This window comes from Pleurodeles waltl, chromosome 4_1, assembly GCF_031143425.1.
Source record: "Pleurodeles waltl isolate 20211129_DDA chromosome 4_1, aPleWal1.hap1.20221129, whole genome shotgun sequence".
NCBI classification, from domain to species: Eukaryota; Metazoa; Chordata; class Amphibia; order Caudata; family Salamandridae; genus Pleurodeles; species Pleurodeles waltl.
The window spans coordinates 332,066,056-332,088,424 of NC_090442.1; positions in this window are offsets into that span (position 1 = coordinate 332,066,056).

A 22,369-nucleotide genomic window follows, 5' to 3' on the forward strand; every position below is an offset into this window, starting at 1 on the left:
AAGTAAAATGGCAGCTGCCTGTCCTGCATGCACAAGACAGATGGAAGTGAGTGAATTCTACTGGCGTAAGACGTCATGGCAGTCGCAACCACCATGCAACTCCTCATTGGTTAATGTCTCCCATCGGAGATATGAGCCAATGGCAAATCTCCGCAGCCGGTGATGTCCGTGGCGGCCGTGACTGCTATTTCATGTGCTCATGTTCACTTGACTCCTGGCACTCATGCTGAGTATACCTCCACTACGTGTGCTGCTGTGTTCTGCCACTGGTGGCCGAGATGCCATGTGCTGCAGGAGGCAGGGCCCCAGTCTTCTCACAGGAGGAACTTGAGAAGCTTGTGAAGGGTGTCTTACCCCTCTATGCCCAGTTGTATGGGGCACCAGGGCATCAGCTGAGTGCACTATGATTGTACTGTCTGTGAGTGGAACGAATGTGGATGGGGGCCTTGGGACGAGGACGAGTGACTTGTGGAAGGACCTGGCTGAGAGCTGTGAGAATATCTGGAAGGTTGAAATGTGCGTATGTTCAGGGGATGTGTTGGGTCCATTGCAGTCCCTAAGATACCACGCTACATGACTGTCTCCTTTTCTCGTTGTTATCCATGCAGGTGAGCGCCCATAAATAGAAGGGAATTTGGCGGGCCATCGGCAAGCAAGTGCGGACCCTGGTGGTCCATGCCCTGTGGAGCACCCACTGCAGGAAGCGGTGGGAGGACCTGTGATGCTGGGCGAGGAAGACTGGTGAGGACAAGCTGGGGACGTCCTCCCAATGAGGGAGTAGTGTCTGTCGGACCCTGAGCCCCCTCTTATGTCCCACATTTTGGCGGTGGCGTACCCTGAGGTAGATGGGCTCTTGAGGGCAGCACAGAAGCCACAAGGGGGTGAAATCACATTCATACTTAGGTTATGTGGTGAGTGATAGGTACAGCCTGTGCAGTGTGTGAAGGCTGTGGAATGTGTGCTATGTAGCTACTGTATGACTAGGCTTGGGACAGATTGATGCCGGATGTGCTACATACATGTGTTCATATGCCGTGCAGGATGTTATTTGGGGTTGACGTTACTGCTAAGTGGCATCAATGACAGGGCAACTGTGTAGTGCATGAGCAGGGTCTTAGATGTGGACAGGGTTCCTGCTTCTGGAGTTCACACACTATCCAATCAGTGTTGCTGGGACCATAACCCTATCTGCTGTCTGCTGGCATGTGGTGTATGTGTAGTCTGCGAAGTCTGAGGTTTCACATCATACAGCTATATGTGCTTGGGTTATGTGGCTGTGTAAGTATGCCTCCAAATACCCATAGAGTATAAAGTTTGGATCTAGTGATCGTATAGAGCCATTAGCCAAAGGGGTGGGTCAGACATGTGTTGAGGGTATGGCTTTCATCCTGTACAGGACTGAATGTGTGTCAGCATGTGTGAAACTCATGAGCATGACTGAGGTGGCATGCATGGGCTGTCATTGCAGTGGCATGTGTGTGTGAAGGCATGGCATGTAATGACATGGCACTGGAGTATGTTATAGTGACTTGTATGTGGCTATTGTGCTGGCATTGATCACTTGCTCCCTGTTTCTCTTCCTCCCACCCTGTCTCCCACTGTCCCACCCTCCCTCCCTCTGATCCTCTATCTTGTGTGCAACAGCATCATCTGGAGAAGGAGAAGGGGCACTGGCAAGTGGGGAAGCTGCGTCCCACGGGACCCAGGAGGCTGATACAGCGGAGCCAAGGGGACCAGTGGGACGGAGGGCGAATAGAGCACCAAGGGGGAGACAGGAACATCTACACCATCATCAGATTTTCCCCCCGATGGTGACTCCCTGGTGGTGGCAGAACCTTCAGGCCCTATGCCTGCACCATCCTTGTGCGCCACCCCCCTTACTAGCACCGCCCTCCCTGTAGCTCCCCACCCAGTTGCCCGTGCCCGCTCACCCAGGATGGTGGGCATCTCCTTTGCTGCAGGCACCTCTGCCCCAGTCAACCCTGCTGCCCTCAATGAGGAGGCTATTGACCTCCTGAGGTCCATATCTGTTGGGAAGACAACCATTGTGATTGACATCCAGGGACTGGCATCCCATATGCAACAGTCAAATGCGTTCCTGGAAGACATTCACGTGGCCCTGTCTGCCCTTCAGAGATCATTTCAGGCTCTGGCTCTGGCCTCCTCATTGACGGCAGCCAGTGTTTCTTCTTCTTCCGTCCCGCCTCCAACTACCTATTCCCGCTCCCACATCCCTCTCCCATTTCCCATCCAAAGCATACTTTCATACCAGCATGCATCCCCACCAACAGACCCAGAGTGCAAGGACATTCACATGCACCACAAAAGCCACCACCCACCATTCCGACACACACACCAACATCCACTACCTACCCTGTCTCCCCAACTTTCTCCCCTTCACAGTCACATCGCCATTCACACATGCAGTCACCACATCATCAGTCCCAGGTCCAGACACATGTCCTGTCACTGGCACGTCACCACAACAGCTGACCCCCATGCATGCACCCCATACACCACATCCGCATACACCACAACAGTCAACACAACCACATGCAACACAACCACCCTACCTGCACACACCACCCCAACATTCACTCACACATCCCCCCTGCCATCTCCCTGTGTCTCCTCCACTCCTCCTCCCAATACACCTTTACGCCCTCACTCATCCATCCAACACACAACCAGCACACACATTGCATACACACATGCACCACCACCCAAATCATATCCACGTACACACCTATCACCCATTCCCTCTCCCTCCCCTCCCAAACACCTAACCCATGACCTACCTGCTGTCCCTAAAAAGCGATTCCTGCATGAGTTTTCCCTGTTCCTGTCTCCTGGTCCAGTGCCTGTTCCTCCAAATGCCCTGCTACCCTTACCAGACCCCTGCGTTCCACATCCCTTTCTTCCTCTAGGCTGAGCTATGCCCGCTGTCTGCAGTCTGCAGTGCTGCCACGACAGGCACACCTGCCCCTCACACATTCAGCCCTGGTAGCACACCTTCTGGGTCCCCTGTTGTGGTGGCCTCCACCACCGTCACACCTAGGAAGGCAGGAAAGAGGGGCAAGGCTAAGGCATCCCCCAACAGCAGGACAGTAAGGGGGGAAGCCTGATCAGAAGAGGAAGGACCCCCCATCCAAACCTTGATCACACTCCACCAACCCCCATCACTGAGGTGCCTGCATGGCCCATTGATGCCCCTGCCCTGTGGAGGTCCGCACATTGCAGTCAGGAGTCAAGTTGGGCAGTCCTCATATGCCCAGTGTGCCCGGGACATTTGGACAATGAAGCACTGGCCCTTGCGGCATTTTGTATATAGCTGTTGTCATGAAATTTTTTATATTTACATTACTATTTACCTACAACGGCACCGTTGGTGTCGATGCTGCATAGCTTGTCCTGGCTTTCCTTGCGCATGTATGTATGATGACTGTGCATTTGTGTGTGTACTAATGTCCTTCCCTCCAGTGTGTGCTAGGATGATGCACTTACGGCTGGTGTTTATGTCGGCGTCGCTGGTCCTGGATGTCAACGGCCATCAGGAGCATTGGAAAGACTTGCAATTCGCGTGCCATGGCACCTACGGATGTACCTGTGTTCCGGAAAGTGGGTGCTTCCTTTTATGTTGTTAATTTCCGCACTGGTTTTCGTGGCTGTTAGACCACCCCGGAAATCCTGGCGGTGTGGAACTTCATAATATGGTGGGTGAAAACTGTCTGACCACCGGCCTGGAGAGGCCTTCCGCTGGCAACAGCGGTCCGTCCACATTGGCGGTTCGGACGGAAACTTGACTGTGTTCTGCAGGTGCCTCCCCGTCCACTGACGGCCAAACTGGTAATGAGGGCCTAAGTCATCTGTTATGTTCACAAATGCATTAGCAGATTTTGCTGGTAACCTTATTGCATACCCCATAGGAATCTCATGAGGAGGCAGTCCTGTCTTCCTGTCAGGGGTGCTACACATGCTCATCAGGACAAGTGGCAATGCATCAGGCCATTTCAAGGCTGTAGAGGCACAAACCTTTGCCAATTGAGGTTTCAGTGTTCCATTCATTTGTTCCACCAATCCAGATGCTTCTGGTCTGTAACTGCAGTGCAATTTTTGCTCAATGTTCAGTGCTGCACACAACTTTTATGATCTCATTATTAAAATGAGTTCCTCTATCTGATTCCAAGAAAGTCAGGAACCCAAACCTAGCTATCAGTTCCCTGAGCAGCAGCTTAGCTAGAGTAAGAATGTCATTTCTACATGTTGCATAAGCTTCGATCCAGTGGGAGAACATGCACACAACAACCAATACATACTTCAATCCATTGCAGGCGGGCATCTCAATAAAATCAAGCTGAATTCTGTTAAATGGACCTCCCGATCTGCCTATGTGGCTCAAACCACTGTACGTTTTCCTACATTCATTTTTTGGCACGCAACACATATGTGACAAACACTCTCTGCATTCTGTCGAAACTTGTGTGTACCGTGTCTGTTTGAATGTGCGAACCATTGCATCTCTGCCAATATGACCTGGCCATGGTAATATCTTGCCATCAAATTCAACAAACAATCTGGCAACACAACCTTCCCTTTGTTTGAAATCCAGACGTCATCTTCCTCCTTTTGAACAAAACCTACTTTTGTTTACCCTCCGTGTTCTTTCTCTGTTGTCTCTTCCTGCAACCTCTTAATTTCATCCCAGGTATCCACCACTGACATCAAAAAACTTTGATTTGTCTCACCGGTATCACTTCCACCACCCCACTCCTCATTGAAGGTGATGCAAAGGAGCACACAGTATCTGGCAATTTGGTCAGCATGGGCATTACCCAATGATACATAATCATTTGACTTCAGGTGGGCTGTGCACGTCACAACCACAATCTTAATCCTCTCAGGTAAGTGCAAAGCTTTTAACAAATTATAAATTCTTTCACTATTTCGAATAGATGATGCTAATGAGGTCATAAAACCTCATTGGTGCCATAACTACCTTAAGTTATGTGCAAATCCAAATCCATATTGACTATCTGTGAATATTGTCACTTTGACCTGCTCTGATATGCTGCAAGCTCTTGTAAGAACAACCAATTTGGCTACTTGGGAAGAAACTACTCCTTCAAGCCATGAAGCTTCAACTCCTTAGAGGGTGCAAACTGCATAACTAGCTCTCAGAGTACCTTCGCTGTCTCTTAAACAGGAGCCATCAACAAATACAACTTGGTCATTTTTCTCTAAAAGAGTATCCTGAATATCCGGTCTGAGTTTGGTGCGCAGTTCAGTGACATCGAGGCAGTCATATTCCACTTCATTAACATCATTTGAATCATTATCATTGACAGGCAATAATGTAGCAGGGTTTAATACGACACACCTCTTGACTACAACATTAGCGGATCCAGGAATTAATAACTCATAACGGGTAAGACGGGCACTGGTCAAATATTGGGTGTGGGACATAAACAGTTAAAGGGTGTCCCTTCACAATTCCTTTGCATTGACCTATGCTTACACCTGCGGAAGCTACTGCCTTTAAACAACCAACAAAGCAGCAGGGAAGGGATCTAATGTGGTGGAAAAATATAGCACAGGTCTGTTCGTTCCTATGTGTAACTGTGTCAAAACAGAAAGATCACAACAATCACGTTCATGACAAAACAATCAAAAGCTTTTCATGTAATCAGACATTCTCAAGGCTGGAGCTCTGCACAAACTCTCTCTCAACTTAGTGAAAGGTTTCATGCATTCTTCATTAAAGGGAACTTGGTGTGTAACTTCTTTGTGCGTTAACCTCTGGAACGGTTTTGAAATTGCTGAAAAATGTGGGATCCATAGGCAACAGTAGCTCACCATCCCAAAAACATTCTGACATCTCTCTGTTTAACTGGGGGATTCATGTGCATAATAGTTGCAACTCTTTCTTGGGACAATTTCCTAGAACCTTTCTCAATTTGGTGACCCAAATACTTTACTTCTTTAGAGCAATACTGTAACTTGACCTTATGCCCATTTTTCCCCAAATGATTCAGCAATGCTATGGTATCTTGTCTACAAGCCTCATGCGTAGTGGATGCAATCATCAAGTTATCAATGTACTGCACTGAAGCAGACTGAAATGGCATGTTCAAAGACTCTAAATTATTTTTCAGGATCTGATTGAAATTGGACGGTGATTCTGAAAACCCCTGTGAAGTGCAACCCCATGAATAAACACGATTACCCAATCAGAATGAGAAAAGGAATAGACTATCCTCATGTACGGAGACTGAGAAAAATGCCTGTGAGAAGTCGATAACTGAAAACCATTCGGCTTCACATGGAATCTAAAATAATATTACTGCCAGATTTGCTACCACGAGACAACAGAATACCACAATTTCGTTCACCTTTCTCAAATCCTGAACCATGCAGTATTTCCCACTCGGCTCTCACAGTCCCATGATTGTAGAATTACATGGGCTGCTCATCGCTTCTTTCAGAACTCCCTGCTCAACAAAATCTGCAATTATCGGGGTAATCCCTTCAATCACTTCTGGGGTCATGTTCTACTATGGTGTCCACGGGAAAACTGCATTTGGTTTTATAGATACTTTGACTGGTTCAACACCTCGAGTTAGTCCAATATCTTTACCAGAGAGATCCCAAACTTTCAACGGTTCTGTGTCTTGTAATTTGTCTGGCAGGTCTTTGACTGTCATGACAGGAACAACGTATTGAGAGGATACATCTCATCAGTCTGACTGGAAGTTTCATCATCGCTGTTGGTTTGAATAGCTATCCCTTCATGTGTAAAAGTGATGGAACATTTTAATTTGCATAGTAAGTCTCTTCCTACAGACTCGCAGGACTTGAATCACCAACTATGAATCAGTGCAAAACCTCAAAGGTCCCTATTTTAACTGCAGTGGGCTCTGTAATGGGATTTACCAATTTGCTACTCCTACAACCTGAACTGTTCTTCCACAAAAGGGCACAATAAGGACTTCTGCAGCTCTGACAGTGGAATGAGTTGCTCTAGTGTCAACCAGGAATGAAACATCATGACCCATGACACTCGCATTCACACAAGGACCACACGGATCTACCTCCAGTGAGGCAGCTAACACACATTCTTCCTCTTCTGAACTTTCACTCATACATTCTTCACTCATTTCATCATCACTGAAACCGATAAATGGGTATTGTTTAATTAATTGATTTACCTTTGCATTTGTACTTTGGTTCGCGTTTTGCTGAGGAACCATTACCTATTGCTGTGCCATCTGAGCTTGTGGAATCTTCATTTGCCGTCGAGCTTGAAACTGCTGTTGGGAAAATTGTATGTTTTGCTGAAGTACTTGCATTTGGACTGCTCCAGTAGGAACAGTCATATTTTTATTTAATGGCCTTTGAAGTCTTTGATTTTCAAATTGACTTATGTCAACCATCTGTGCACCACCACCACTTTGCACAAAATTATTTACATTACTAGAGGGACACACACTCCCATTTCCAATGTCCGACATTGCCGCACACATGACAAGGAAGCACTCTCTTCATCTTCTGAACCATCAGTCACATTAACATTTGGACCTACTCGAATTCCACAACCTCTACCCCTGAAATAGGGCACCATATAGTCCTGCTGTTGTGTTCCCTGCCTTCCTCCTATGTTCACCGCTCCTTGTGATCCCTGTATACCTGTGGCTTGGGCAGATTTGATTTGCATCACCATTGCCTTTTTCCTTAATCTCTTGTGCTTCTACTCAATCACATCACTACAGTAGTTTGCATAATGCAATACTTCATCAATCAACTTTCCTTGCCAACAAATCAAGTGATTCCGAATCATGTTACTAATCTCAGGCTTCAATCCTTGAACAAATCTGAACACAAACTGAATCATGTCTCTCGGTTCAATAATCTCTGTGCCTCTGTATTGCTTGAATGCTTGCAACAATCTCTCATAATGAGCATAAACAGAGTCCTTTGTCTCTTGGGATATCCTGTCAATTCTTTGCCAAACAATATCTTTGGGGGGGAACTCTAATTTTCAAAAACTCAATCATCTTGTAGTAGCTTTTTATTACTTCTTCAGACGGTGCACCTGTTACTGCATCCCTTGGCAGGTCATGCGTTGGCCAATCAACACTCTGCTTACACTCAAAACAGAAATCTGCTGGAACCATGAATCTCAAATAAAGTGTTAAGATCTTCCCACAAATACTTCGCAAGCTTGACAAACCTTTCTGTTTGCTGATACAACTCCACTGGTTTCTCCCTCAACTTTGGGTAATCATTTGTGAATGATAATCTGTCACTTCTGCTCTAAGGAATGAAATTTCCCCCGAAATCTCTCCTATTGGCATCATTTTCACAGCTCCCTCAGCCTGCTGTACATCATTTGAAGATGCAGTTGGTGTTTTCTTCTGATCTCTTTTCTTTGCCCATCTGCCTTCCCATTTCCCTAATGCTCCCCAGATTTGAATATTCTGAATTAACTTTTTAATATGAATCTTCATTCCAGGCGATCTCATATTTGCAATGTCTCTTGAATCAAATTCTAACCTGTAACTCTTCTTCAGTTGTTTAGATTTATGCACCTCGATTTCATATTTCTCAGCCAAATTTGTCAATTTCTCACAAACCTGTCCTGCTCTAAGAGTAATATCTTTGCACATGAAGTGCAACTAATTTTCTTTGTAAGAATCTAATCTGTCTCATTCAAGTGTTTGCTCAATCATTTCATTTAATTCCAATTTTCATTGAGCCTTGTCCAATGTCTTTTCCCCTTCAGGCTCTTTTCTTGAAACTGGTGCTCCACTCAAATTGTCTTACCATTCAGTCAATTGTTGGGCTGTCAATCCTTGTAAGCTAATATTATTACCATTATCTCAGGGCATAAGCTGTGGAATATTGTATAGAGCTCTTATAGCCTGCTCTTGAGACATCACAGATGATCCCATTGAGCATGGGGGACATGTCACATCAATCAGTGGACCCACTCTATTATGTGTCTGGTTTGAACCAAAAAAAATTATAGGGGTCATGGCTGGCACCGTAGTGCTCAGTCTCTCCATTTTTGCATTAGTTCCAAAAGGGGAATTCATTGCTGATGCTGGATTTGGAATCTGTGAACCACTCTCATTATTACCCTGGGCATACGACGGGGCTACTGGACCTATTGTCACAGGAAAAGCCAATGCATCTGGCCCTGACAAATTTGTTTGACTTGGTGGGAACATTAATCCTTTACATGGACTAGTCAATACTGTGCCAAAAGCCTGATTTGACTGTTTCGGGGCAACATTCTGCAGTGTCGTTACTGGGGAATACATGGGCATTGTCTGCCTCTGATTCACATTTTTTGCATGTGTCTGTACATTAGGTGCAGACTCTAATTGCGTCATTTCTGCATTCTGAATTGGTTGTGGCATAACTGGAACTGTGTTAACAATTTGTACCATTGAATAAACCGTTAGCACCTGTGCAACATTAGCAGTGATCACATTTGGAGTCAATTCAAACTGGCTTTGTTGAACTGGAGCTTTGTTGAACTGGGGCTGTGGCCATATTCGTGACTCCATTTGGGCTTACTGATGCGACTGCATTATACAGTGTGGGACGGTTTTGCAAAAACTGCATTATAAATTAATCCTCTCCGTCACTTTTGGTGTCTGCTACCTTTTTATTTTCACCTAACTTCTGTTCTGCATCTTCTTCAGATTTCTTTTTGGCGCTAGGTTTAACACCTGTTGTAATTGCTGGGAATAACTTCACTGCATGTAATGTTTTTGCTCTCCACATTCTCTGTGCCTCATCCCATCTAGCTTCTGCTAACGTCTTTTCGGCTTTCCTTCTTATCCTTTCAAATTGCTGAGCCTCTTTTGTCTCACAACTAATTCTTAAATGACAAGAGCTTCGAATTGTGCAGGTCTTTGAAGGGGGTTTGACTCATACAACACCCTCCTCAGATTCTCTAAAATTCTTAAATAAAAAGATCCATGACAGGGAAAACCTAAAGTACCAGGTGGAGTAGGTTCACCCTATTTAACTAAAATAAAAACATTTCCTCTCAACGCACTCCTTAAAGGTTTTAAAAAAATCTTTTTTTTTCCACAAATCTAATTCACAAACACAAATTCGATGAAGCCAGGAAGTCATTTTCTGTCCCACAATCCCTTTCATGAGTTGTTCTCAACCTTTAGCAGTGCAGTCTTGTCCACCAATCCATGAGCGGCTCTTCTCGCCAACCGACCTATCCCAGCATGAACCAAATTACGTCACACTCACTTCACTCAGCAGCTGTGACTCACTATAGAGGTGTCTCGTACACCTCTCATACAACCTAAATGTAAATATTGCAAGCACAAAAACAAAAACCTGTCTGCTCACTAGGGGTAGGACTCAAAACACCTTGAAAACTGTACGGAGCCTTTTTCGCAAACAGCTACTCTTCAGGCTATGGCTTTCTCACATGCATAAGTAAGATTTAACCTGCAAACCTCACTCTGGTTGATACTGATTCCTCTTGTGCACTCAGGATTCAACTAATACTAACCAACAACTCACACACTCAAGCAAATCTATTTTAAGCACAAAGCACAACATTCACTTGAAGTACGCCAACTCCCCACTCGCTTAGTTGGAGTACGCAAACTCCCTACACAGTTACCTGGAGTACACAAACTCCCTACTGACTACATACATCACACTTCACCGCAACTTAACCAAAAGGATTGCAAGCGCAAACCCTACTCAAAACTTATACTGTATACTTGTAACACAATGCTTGAATTTCATCAACCCTCACACTACATGAAGAACTCAAAATGTGGGCAAATTTTGACTCTCCTCCTCACAAGAGAAAATAATAACTCTGCTACCAAAAACTGCTGGGGTGCTCGCAGAGGTCTTCTTCCTGCCATGGGTTCGGAAACCACAAGCATGCTGGTGAAACATATTCACTATTCCCACCACTATAGGTCGACTAAAGCTTTATACTTGGCAAAGAGTGTAGTAGCCAGAATCATTCAATCACAAATCAATGACAAAATACCATAAACAATTTTAAACGTCATGAAAAAATTAACACTAAATCAAACTCTAAACCGAATAAAGTTTGAAAGCTTTATTACAATCCAAAAATCAATGTTATGTAAATGGTGCGCAAAACTAAGTTATAAACATACATGAAAACCATTGGCTGACCAAAAAGTCTAAAGAGATTTAACATACTAAACATCAATACTGTTAGGCACTCCAAAAGAATAACATAAATTAGCAGAACTACAATGTGCAAATTAATATTAGATTTCAAAGCAGATGATTGTGACATCTGCAAATCACCAAAATACAATTTTTAACAGTCAGTTGCAGAGTTGGGCCATCTTCATCTCTAACATGAACTGGGAATTGCATGTGTGGGAGCGGGCTAACACAAGTGGGCAAAAAGAAAAGAAAGACAAAAATAATTCGGAAAAATCATCTATCTAAGGCAGCTCCCTATAAAAATAGCTGGTGCAAATACCTATGCTGAAAAGGAAACAAGAAACCACATGCTTTATTATACCTCTCCTCATGGGACAACAGACAGGAATACTTCATCAGCAAGAATGGTCATCTTCTCCCGAAGTCAGTTGACAGCAGCATCAGGACAGTGCAGAACAAGGGCTGCACATAGGAATTCAGAATTAGTTGGGCATATTAGTACTGAACAGCATAGGGACAACCAAGACTAACAGGAAACTTATCAGAAGGCTTGAAGAAAACAGGGCAGCAGCAGCTAGCTCTCACAGGGCATTAGATGGACTCTCTTAACAAACTAACTGTAACTTTCAAAATCTCTCACTAATTAGAAAGTCCAGGGTCCTCTTGATTGGTCCTTGAGGTGGGCTTCAGAGTCAACGTCCAATGGTTGTCGATGGCACCATCAAGTTTGCAACTATTCCAAATTTTCTCAGCAAAAGTGCCTTTTCATTTCAATGATTTCTTACAGTTCCACCAAACATTACATTTTCTAGTTGTTACTTCAAAATTCTTTCCCACAACACACAATATAAACTAAGCTTGTTTTACATAGAAATCATGAGTTTCCTGTCTTGTTCGACAGCTAGAACAACCATTGATACATAATTAATTTTGACACATGTTCTATGTCTTCAATACAATAGGGCATTCAACATCATGGCAGCAACCTAGGGAAAGATTTTAGGTCAGAGGGAACAGACTAAACAAGTAATTTTCCTCTACTGCTACAAAAATAAAACTCTCCGGCCTAATCAAGCTAATGAAAGCCTAATACACATTAATATGGTTAAAACATAAATAAACCCTATTGCACACCTTACAATTCAAATCAGATATGCAAAGCAAATTATTTAATTGCAAACATTATTTATGTCATGTTAGAACACAATTTAAACGTGCATTTATTTTTCTGCACACATGTTATTCACATTAATAAAATGTGTTTAATTCAATACAAGTACGATTAATTCATATTCATTTAATACTTCATTTCTAATATTCATCTAGTAAAATATATTTTGCATTATCTCATGTCAGTAATTCACCCAAATATAAATTAACAATGTCTTCATGTTAAACGTGATGTCAAAAAAAGAAATGCAGCCACATTGTCCACCATGATTTAACCCCTTCGCTGCCAGGCCTTTTCCCCCTCCTGTGCCAGGCCTCTTTTTGGCTATTTGGGGCAGTTCGCGCTTAGGCCCTCACAACTTTTTGTCCACATAAACTAGCCAAGCCAAATTTGCGTCCTTTTTTTCCAACATCCTAGGGATTCTAGAGGTACCCAGACTTTGTGGGTTCCCCTAAAGGAGTCCAGGAAATTAGCCAAAATACAGTGGAAATTTTGGTTTTTTAAACAAAATGGGAAAAATTGGCTGCAGAAGAAGGCTTGTGTTTTTTTCCTTGAAAATGGCATCAACAAAGAGTTTGAGGTGCTAAAACCACCAGCTTTCCAGCTTTCAGGAACAGGCAGACTTGAATCAGAAAACCCAATTTTTCAGCACGAATTTGGCATTTTACTGGGACATACCCCATTTTTACGATTTTTTGTGCTTTCAGCCTCCTTCCAGTCAGTGACAGAAATGGGCATGAAACCAATGCTGGATCCCAGAAACCTAAACATTTCTGAAAATTAGACAAAATTCTGAATTCAGCAAGGGGTCATTTGTGTCGATCATACAAGGGTTTCCTACAGAAAATAACAACTGAAAAAGAAGAATATTGAAATTGAGGTAAAAAAACAGCAATCTTTCTCTATGTTTTACTCTGTAACTTTTTCCTGCAATGTCAGATGTTTTAAAGCAATATACCGTTACGTCTGCTGGACTCTTCTGGTTGCGGGGATATATAGGGCTTGTAGTTTCATCAAGAACCGTAGGTACCCAGAGCCAATAAATGAGCTGCACCCTGCAGTGCGTTTTCATTCTATACCGGGTATACAGCAATTAATTAGCTGAAATATAAAGAGTGAAAAATAGCTATCAAGAAAACCTTTTTATTTCCAAAATGGGCACAAGATAAGGTGTTGAGGAGCAGTGGTTATTTGCACATCTCTGAATTCCGGGGTGACCATACTAGCATGTGAATTACAGGGCATTTCTCAAATAGATGTCTTTTTTACACACTCTCTTATATTTTGAAGGAAAAAATGTAGAGAAAGACAAGGGGCAATAACACTTGTTTTGCTATTCTATGTTCCCCCAAGTCTCCCGATAAAAATGATACCTCACTTGTGTGGGTAGGCCTAGCGCCCGCGACAGGAAATGCCCCAAAACGCAACGTGGACACATCACAATTTTTGACAGAAAACAGAGGTGTTTCATGAAAAGTGCCTACCTGTAGATTTTGGCCTCTAGCTCACCCGGCACCTAGGGAAACCTACCAAACCTGTGCATTTTTTAAAACTAGAGACCTAGGGGAATCCAAGATGGGGGACTTGTGGGGCTCTGACCAGGTTCTGTTACCCAGAATCCTTTGCAAACCTCAAAATTTGGCTAAACAAACAAGTTTTCCTCACATTTCCGTGACAGAAAGTTCAGGAATCTGAGAGGAGCTACAAATTTCCTTCCACCCAGCGTTTCCCCAAGTCTCCCGATAAAAATCATACCTCACTTGTGTGGGTGGGCCAGGTGCCTGTAACAGAATAAGGCCAAAAACTTGTAGAGATAGAGGGGATAGCACAGCGAGTTGATAAGGCCATATTCTTCTTTTATACATCTTTAGGCTGACTCTGCTTTGGGGACCCACACAAGTGAGTTGTCATTTTACTTGGGAGATTGAGGGGAACGCTAGGGAGTAGGAATTTTGTGCTGGAGCAGTGATCGTACAATACGAAAGTCAGGAAAATATGCTTTTTTAAGCAAATTTTGAGGTTTGCAGAGGAGTCTGGATAAGAAAATTTTGGGGGATCCACGCAAGCCACATCTCCCTGGACTCCTTGGGGTGTCTAGTTTAAAAAAATGTCTGGGTTTGGTAGGTTTCCCTAGATGAAGGCCGCACCCAGGACCAAAAACATAGGTTACCCCTCCCCCCCAAACAGAGGTAGTTTTGTAATATATCATTTTGATGTGCCCACATACGTCTGTGATGTGCCAAACACTAAAATTGTGAAAAGAAATGCACTTAGGTTATGTGAAAAAGACCCCTCACCCACCAACCAAGTTGGTGGCATGCTTCATCATCGGGGTCCCACCTGAGACACCTAGCGTGTCTCAAGTGTGCTGCGATGCCTGATTACAGCGGAGCAGGTTTTGTCATTTGTACCACACATACTGGTTGGATTTGGCATGAGGGTGAGTGATGGTTCAGTAGATCAAATTTCATTAACAGGAGATTTCACAAAAGTAAAATGCACTGGTAATAACTGAAAGGCCAAAAAACTGAACCAATGACTCACAGCTCGTGAGCTGTAAAGCCACGGCAAGGCACCAACCGTTTTACAGTTCATTCACACACCTTTCATACATGACATGCACAAGACCATTCACGCCGCCAGCCACGTGCCCAGCACATTACAACACTCGCATCGACAGACAGCGCCAGTCAAGGGCCCATCACTTTCATACGTCCACATGCCTGATACAGCAATCACACCAGCTGATGAGTGTGTGGACTTGTGTTTGGCTGGCACCGCTAGCCAAGCGCCACCCCAAGCACACCGCCAGCCAAGCGCCACCCCACGCACACCGCCAGCCAAGTGCCCCCCAAGCACACCGCCAGCCAAGCGCCACCCCACCCATACCGCCAGCCAAGCACCACCCCAAGCACACCGCCAGCCAAGCGCCACCCCACGCACACCGCCAGCCAAGCGCCACCCCACCCACACCGCCAGCCAAGCGCCACCCCACCCATACCGCCAGCCAAGCGCCACCCCAAGCACACCGCCAGCCAAGCGTCACCCCATGCACACCGCCATCACTTTTTTTGTTTATAAACAACAAAGAAACCACTAACTAATTATATATTAAGTACAAAACTACAAACACAAAAGCTCTAACTGAATACATGACAGTGATGCCAACCGTGAAACTCAACATATGAAAATATAAAACAGGCAGTTTACGCTCACGGTATTTCCCAAAAGTTTTTCCTTGTGTGGTAACTTCTAAAACAGCTGGGCACACACAGCCCAGGCTTTGAAGGGCATTCAGGGCAGTACATCCGGCTCACCCTCCGGAATTGATCTCCGGGCACATACTCTACATTTCTTTGTGGGCAAGTCTTTTTTGGGAGTGGGAGGAATGTGATCTGGAAAGTGCCGATCTTTCAATCTAGCCACATCCTCCACCACTTCAATTCTAGGAACTCTTGCCTGTTCCACCACAATAAGGCTTTCTATCACTGACTCCTGAAATTTAACAAATGTCATCCTTGACTCAGGTGAACAATCCTTGAACACAATAAAAGCATTAAAAGTTCCCAAATGAAATAAATGTAGGGCCAACTTTTTATATTACACGTAAGACTTACGAAGAGCAGTGTAAGGTTCCAACCTCTGGTCTACACTATCAACACCACCCATGTGCCTATTGTAGTCCAAAATGCATGCAGGTTTGCGCACTTCCGCAACCTGACCCCAAACAGTCACAGGGGAAGTACTCTCATCATGGATGGTAGACAGCATGTACACATCCCTCCTGTCTGAAAATTTCAGAGCTAGCAGCTCATTATTCCGCAAGACACTGCACTGTCTCCTCTCAAGTTTTTTACAGACAAGCTTCCTTGGATAGCCTTTCCGGTTAGAACGGATTGTGCCACAAGCAACAGTGTCCACTCTAAACAACTCCTTGAACAACTGCACTCCAGTGTAGAAATTATCTACGTACAAATGGTGACCTTTGTTAAACAGTCGTCTACCAAGTTCCCACACAATTCTTTTGCTAACTCCAAAAGTGTCCGGACAGCCAGGAGGGTAAATACTGGAATCCCTACCAGTGTAGACCCGGAAATTATACACATATCCTGTACTGCTTTTTGACAGCATATACAATTTAATCCCATACCATGCCCTCTTACTAGGAATGTACTGCTTAAAAACTAAACACCCCTTGAAAAGGGCCAAAGACTCGTCCACACTTATCTCTTTGCCTGGAACAAAGACCTCTGAAAACCGATCTGCAAAATGATCAAGGACAGGCCTAATCTTAAAAAGACGGTCACAATCAGGGTGATCTCGTGGCAAGGCTAAAGCACTGTCTACAAAATGCAGCATACGAAGAAGAAGCAAATAGCGATTACGTGTCATAGTTGCAGGAAATATAGCCGTTGCCATCAAGGGACTAGTAGACCAATAAGAAGCCAGTGACGGCTTCCTGATCAACCCCATCAAAAAAGTCAAACCTAAAAACTTTTTCATATCTTCCAGATATGTGGGAACCCACTGAGTAGCTCTAGACTGAGGCTTAAGTCTGTCCCTCAAATATTGCTCTGCATACAAATTAGTCTGCTCCACAATCTCTTCCAAAAATACATCGCCCATAAACAAGTGAAAGAAATGGACAGGCAAAAAGTTTTGCGTATTGACTCTACACCCTGGGAGACCAGTAACTGCAGGTAACGTTGGCTGCTCCATGTTTGGGGCAATCCAGGTGTCAGGTCTTCTAATGGGAAACCCTTCAGCCCCAGGCTGCTCCACTCTTGGCACATCAATGTCCTCCTCTACAACAGGCTCTTCATCTGCACTGAGAGTAGCTTCCTCATCAGAAGAATACTCTCGGACAGAAAACTCACTGCCAGAATCTCTCACTTCCTCCTCTGCCTCAGATGCAGAGTCAGTCTCGTAATCATGGTCTGAAGACGACTCAAAGAGCATGCCAACAACCTGCTGGGCGGTCACTCTACGGCTAGCCATGATCCTCACTAACAACAAATGGATTGCCAACAACAACTAGCACTAAAATAAGTAATAAACAAAGTGTAGCTTTATCACAAAGAGTTATGTACTAAAAAACTATACCACTCACTTGCCTGAAAAAGCTACTCACCAGCAACTACTCTGCACAGACACAGCAATCACCAATGATATCCCACTAAAAAGAAAAATGAAAAAAGCAAATTAGACAAATGACAACACAAATATCATTGTGCTCAAATCTAAGGACTATTTCACACGCAATACTGCATTTAGTACAGCACCTACAAACATGTCATTCATGCATGTCAACAATACTCCTTTGGAGTAAATTGCTTTCACTTACCTAAAACATGCAACTATGCAAACCGCAGGACAACTACTGCCAAAACTGCAAGGATCCACAGCAAAGGAAGCAAAAGTTTTGAACTAGAACAAAAAGAAGAAATAAACTGTTATAATCACAAATACAAATACTTCGCCAGTAGACAAACACCCCACCACCATGAACTTAGAAATTGTCCCCGGTGCCTAAGTGGATTGGGTGTAAAAATAATTGGCCGATCTGCCCCCACGGGGGGCAGAAATGGGCAACTTCTCTGTGCCCCCTTTAGGGGCCGACCCTTCCCAAAGGGGGAACCCCCAGCACAAAAAAAAAAAAGGGGAACAAAAAAAAAAATCCCTGGCGTATTGGTGGTTTCTGCCCTCCTTGGGGGCAGATGGGCCTACAAAAATAGGCCCATCTGCCCCAAAGGGGGTAGAGATAGCCAATATGAAATTTCCCCACTTTGGGGGGGCAACCCTTGCACAAGGGGTGCCCCCAAACACACACACACACACCACACAATCCCTGGTGCCTAGTGTGTTTCGACCCCCCTGAGGGCCAGATCGTCCAAAAACATGGCTGATCTGCCCTCGGGGGGCCGAAACTGAAAAAAAAAATACCCCCCCAGGGGAGCGACCCGTGCCCAAGGGGTCGTTCCCAAAATAAACTTATAAAAGTAAATCCCTGGTGTCTAGTGGGTTTCGCCCCCCCCCCGGGGGCAGATCAGCCGAAAAATCGGGGGGGGGGGGGGGGGGGTAGCGAAATACTAAATAAAATAGCCACCCAGGGGAGTGACCCTTGCCCAAGGGTCGCTCCCAAAAACTAATAAAATAAAAAAATCCCTGGTGTCTAATGGAGATTCCTGCTCCACGATCGCGGGCCCTGCACGCGATTGTGGAGCAGGAATCCAGTGAAAACAGGCACAGGGGGAAAGGAAAAACCCTTTCCTTTCCCCGTGTCTGTTCCCCCCCCCAGGTCCCCAAAAAGGGAAGGACTTACCGAAAGGAAGTCCTCTTCCCTCGACGCGCTGGAAGCAAATGGCTTCCAGCGTGTCCCGGCAATACTTGATGACGTCGCATGCTGTGAGCGCGCTGATGTCATCAGATTGCCGGGGGGGGGTGTCAGGGGTGGAAGGGGAAGGGCTTCCCCTTCCATCCCTGCCTTGGGGGGGTGGGCGGTGCACATGGGAGGAGCGCTAGCACTCCCCCCAGTTCCCGGGTGTAGGACGAGGTGATCTCGTCCAAGGCACCCGGGAACCAGTGCCTTGGACGAGATCACCTCGTCCAAGGCACCCTAGGGGTTAAATATGCATATTTTATATTTCCAGATTCATTTCTCTGTTAAACTTTTAAATGAAGGTTTGCAAATCGCCATTTGCTAACTTCTATCAATCAATCAATCACTGTCTTGTATAGCGCACTACTCACCCATAGGGTCTAAAGGGGCTGAAGGGTGACCTCAGAGATCAGTTGAAGAGCCATGTCTTGAGGTCCTTCCTGAACTGAGGCAGCAATGGCGACTGTCTGAGGTGCGGTGGTAAGGTGCTCCAGGTTTTTGCTGCCAGGTAGGAAAATGATCTTCCTCCAGCAGATGACTTCATTATTTGGGGTACGTTGGCATGTGACTGTTGGGATGAGCAGAAAAGTCTGGGAAGGGAGTACCAGTTGATTGGTTGTTGAGGTAGTTGGGTCCCTCCTTATGGAGGGCTCTGTAGATGTGTATTAGGAGTTTGAAGTTGATCATCTTCTTAACAGTGAGCCAGTGGAGGGTCTTCCAGTGTTCTTTGATGTCTTCTCAACGGGGTTGTCTAGGACGAGTCTGGCAGCGGTGTTCTGAATCCGGTGTAGCTTGTTCAGGTTCTTCTTGGAGGTTCCAGCATACAGGGTGTTGCCGCAGTCAAGTCTGCTTGTGATAAGGGCGTGTGTGTCACGGTTTCCGGCAGTCCTTTGGTACCCATCTGATGAGCTTTCATACGAGTCAGAGGGTGTGGAAGCAGGTCATGGTGAGCGTTCCATCGAGAATGCCACTAATGTATTAGTAACATTTTGATCTCTATCAGTTACCTTGTACTTCTTTATGGACTTCCTTCTTGAAGTGAACTAAAATGAACTAATCATCTTACCCAGACACTTCTAGCCCTCATTAGATGTCAACACCTTCTCAACATTTACAACACCACTGTAAAAAACAAATAAAATGCTATGCTCCTCTGGAAACTTGCATCTCTAAGCCTGAGGTATAGACACTCTGGTACACCTAAAAACTTACCAAAACCAAGTGTGCCAGACAAAAACAGAAAGCATTCTTTAGTTAAACCTTGGCTTGAGGTGTTGAGCTGCTTACCAGCTAGGGCCTCAACAAGATGTTGTTTCTTTTTGAATCCTGGACCACTTGACTCGTCTGTGCCTGATTTCATCCTTCACTGTCCCTCTGCCTTTAAAAAACACAGTTCTCATCCTAGGGCCCAAATGAACATGACAGCAGTCTTGCCACCATATTTAAAGACACTTCCGCGGAGGGCGGACATAAAGATACAGCTTGTATCTTACCTTTCTGAATACTGAAAAGTTGTAAAGTTAAACTTTTGATCTAAACTCAAGCCAAAAGTCTATCTTTACTTTTGTGAATCGGGCCTCTGAATGTAATTTTATTTTAATTGAACTATTTCCTTTTTTCAGATTTTGTGGGGTTCTCTGTGGTGAACAGCCAGCCTTTTTGTTGTCTGTTGTTCTTTGCTATCATCCTCCTTTTTCGAACTCCAACTTTGGCAGTATGCTAGCTCATTTCTTAATGCTACTTGTACTTAGTCATGGAGCCTTTCTATTTTTGGGGGGATTTTATTATCTAGTCAAAATTACCAGGCATTGCTGTGGCTTCTTCCCTGATCAAATCTTGGGCTGGTCTCAGTTTAATCAAATAGTGTCCAGATATTAGCTGAACACTGTTTGGATCTTATTTTTTCTTGTCACAATTCTGTGATTTGTTGCCGGCCTGCTCTCAGGCTTAGACCAGTTTTTTAATGCCTTTTTCATTTAAGCTTCCTTTGAAGAGTTATAACTTTTGTGCTTTAGAGTGGCAGGCCAATTTAAATGGTCCTGGTCCAGAATTTCTATTGTAGAGTTGTCTTATGGTTTGTCAGAAGATGGAACTCCTCTTTTTGATGTTACAATTTTGCAGAAAGCCATTAATAAACAGCTGTCACTCTTTCTGAAAAGTAATATGTTCTTACATTAGGTCTATTAGGGTTTTGCCCATCTCACCACTCAGAAATTGCTTTGGCTTTGGTTCTAGATGATTTGCATTTTTTGGCAGATCAGGACAGTTCTTCTGCCCTGATTCTGCTGTATTTATCCACAAACTTTGCCATGATCTCTCATGACCATCTCCTGTATGGTTTATGTGAGATTGGAATAGGAGGCTCTACTCTGGCATGGATTAAGTCTGATTTGTCAAACAGGTCTCAATGTGTACAGCATAGGTGTTTTCAATACATGTTTAAATCCATGTGTTGGGTGATTCCACAGGGCTCTTCATTAAGCCCTACTCGCTAATTTATATACTCTCCCGCTGGCTTCACTCAGCCACTTTTTGGTCTGAAACTTATATATTATGCTGATGACATGCCGATTCTGATATTATTATATAATCCTTCTTGTGATGCTATTTCTATGTTTAACAACTAGATGATGGTGAGTGAAGAGTGGTTGAGTTCCAACTCTCTTAAACAGTGACAAGATAGAAGTCCTCATCATAATTCTCTTAAAGGTCATTCTATAGGCTTTTGGTCTTCTTAGTTAGGGAGACACCCCACACCTGTCTCTTCTCTCTGCCATCTGGGATTTCAGTTTTATAAAGACATTTCTATAGATGATCAGATCATTAAGCTTTCATACATCTGCTTTTTATTGATGAAATTACTTTGAAAAATCCTAGTTTATCTACCTGCTCACATTCAAGCCACCTTTCTCAATCACCTGGATTGTGGCAACTCTGTTTTTCGGCTTTGCCTGCATCCATTTTGTATCTGCTACAGAGAATTCAAAACAAAGATGCTCTCTCTTAGCTTTGAGTCACCGTAGCTACTCCTTTACAGTTTAATCTTTCAAGGCACTGCATTGACTGCCTGTCTCTAAAATGATTATTTTCGAGACCATGGGCATTCTTTTCAGATCCAACCACCACTTTGGCCCCACATACTTGGAAAAGAATTTCCCCCATTGCCAGCATGCAATAAACATAAGATTTTCAAATGCATGTTTCCTGGTGGAGCCACGAATACTGGATCTCTGATATTGGAGGCAGAGCCTTCTCAAATAATGTTGGCTAGGACCTGTAAGTTGACTCCATCTGAATCGTATCACCAATCTATTGCCTTTTTCAAAGGCTGTTTTCTAATTCATTTATTGGTGTTACCTCTGTAGTTCTTAGTATCGGTGCCAGGGCGCCATTTTCAATATCGGTGCACTTTAGAAATTTCTTTTACATTCTTACATAAAATGGAGAATATCAAAATGTGTGGAGGATTTTACCCTTCTGACAGCTTTCTGACACAACTGTTGTTCCATCATTAACACAACTAGTACCCCCTACTACAATACCACCATCAAAGGAGCAATCAACAGAAGCAAAGGCTTCTTTAAAGCCATCAGACTGTCTGCCATCCCTGTATCAGAACTCACTAG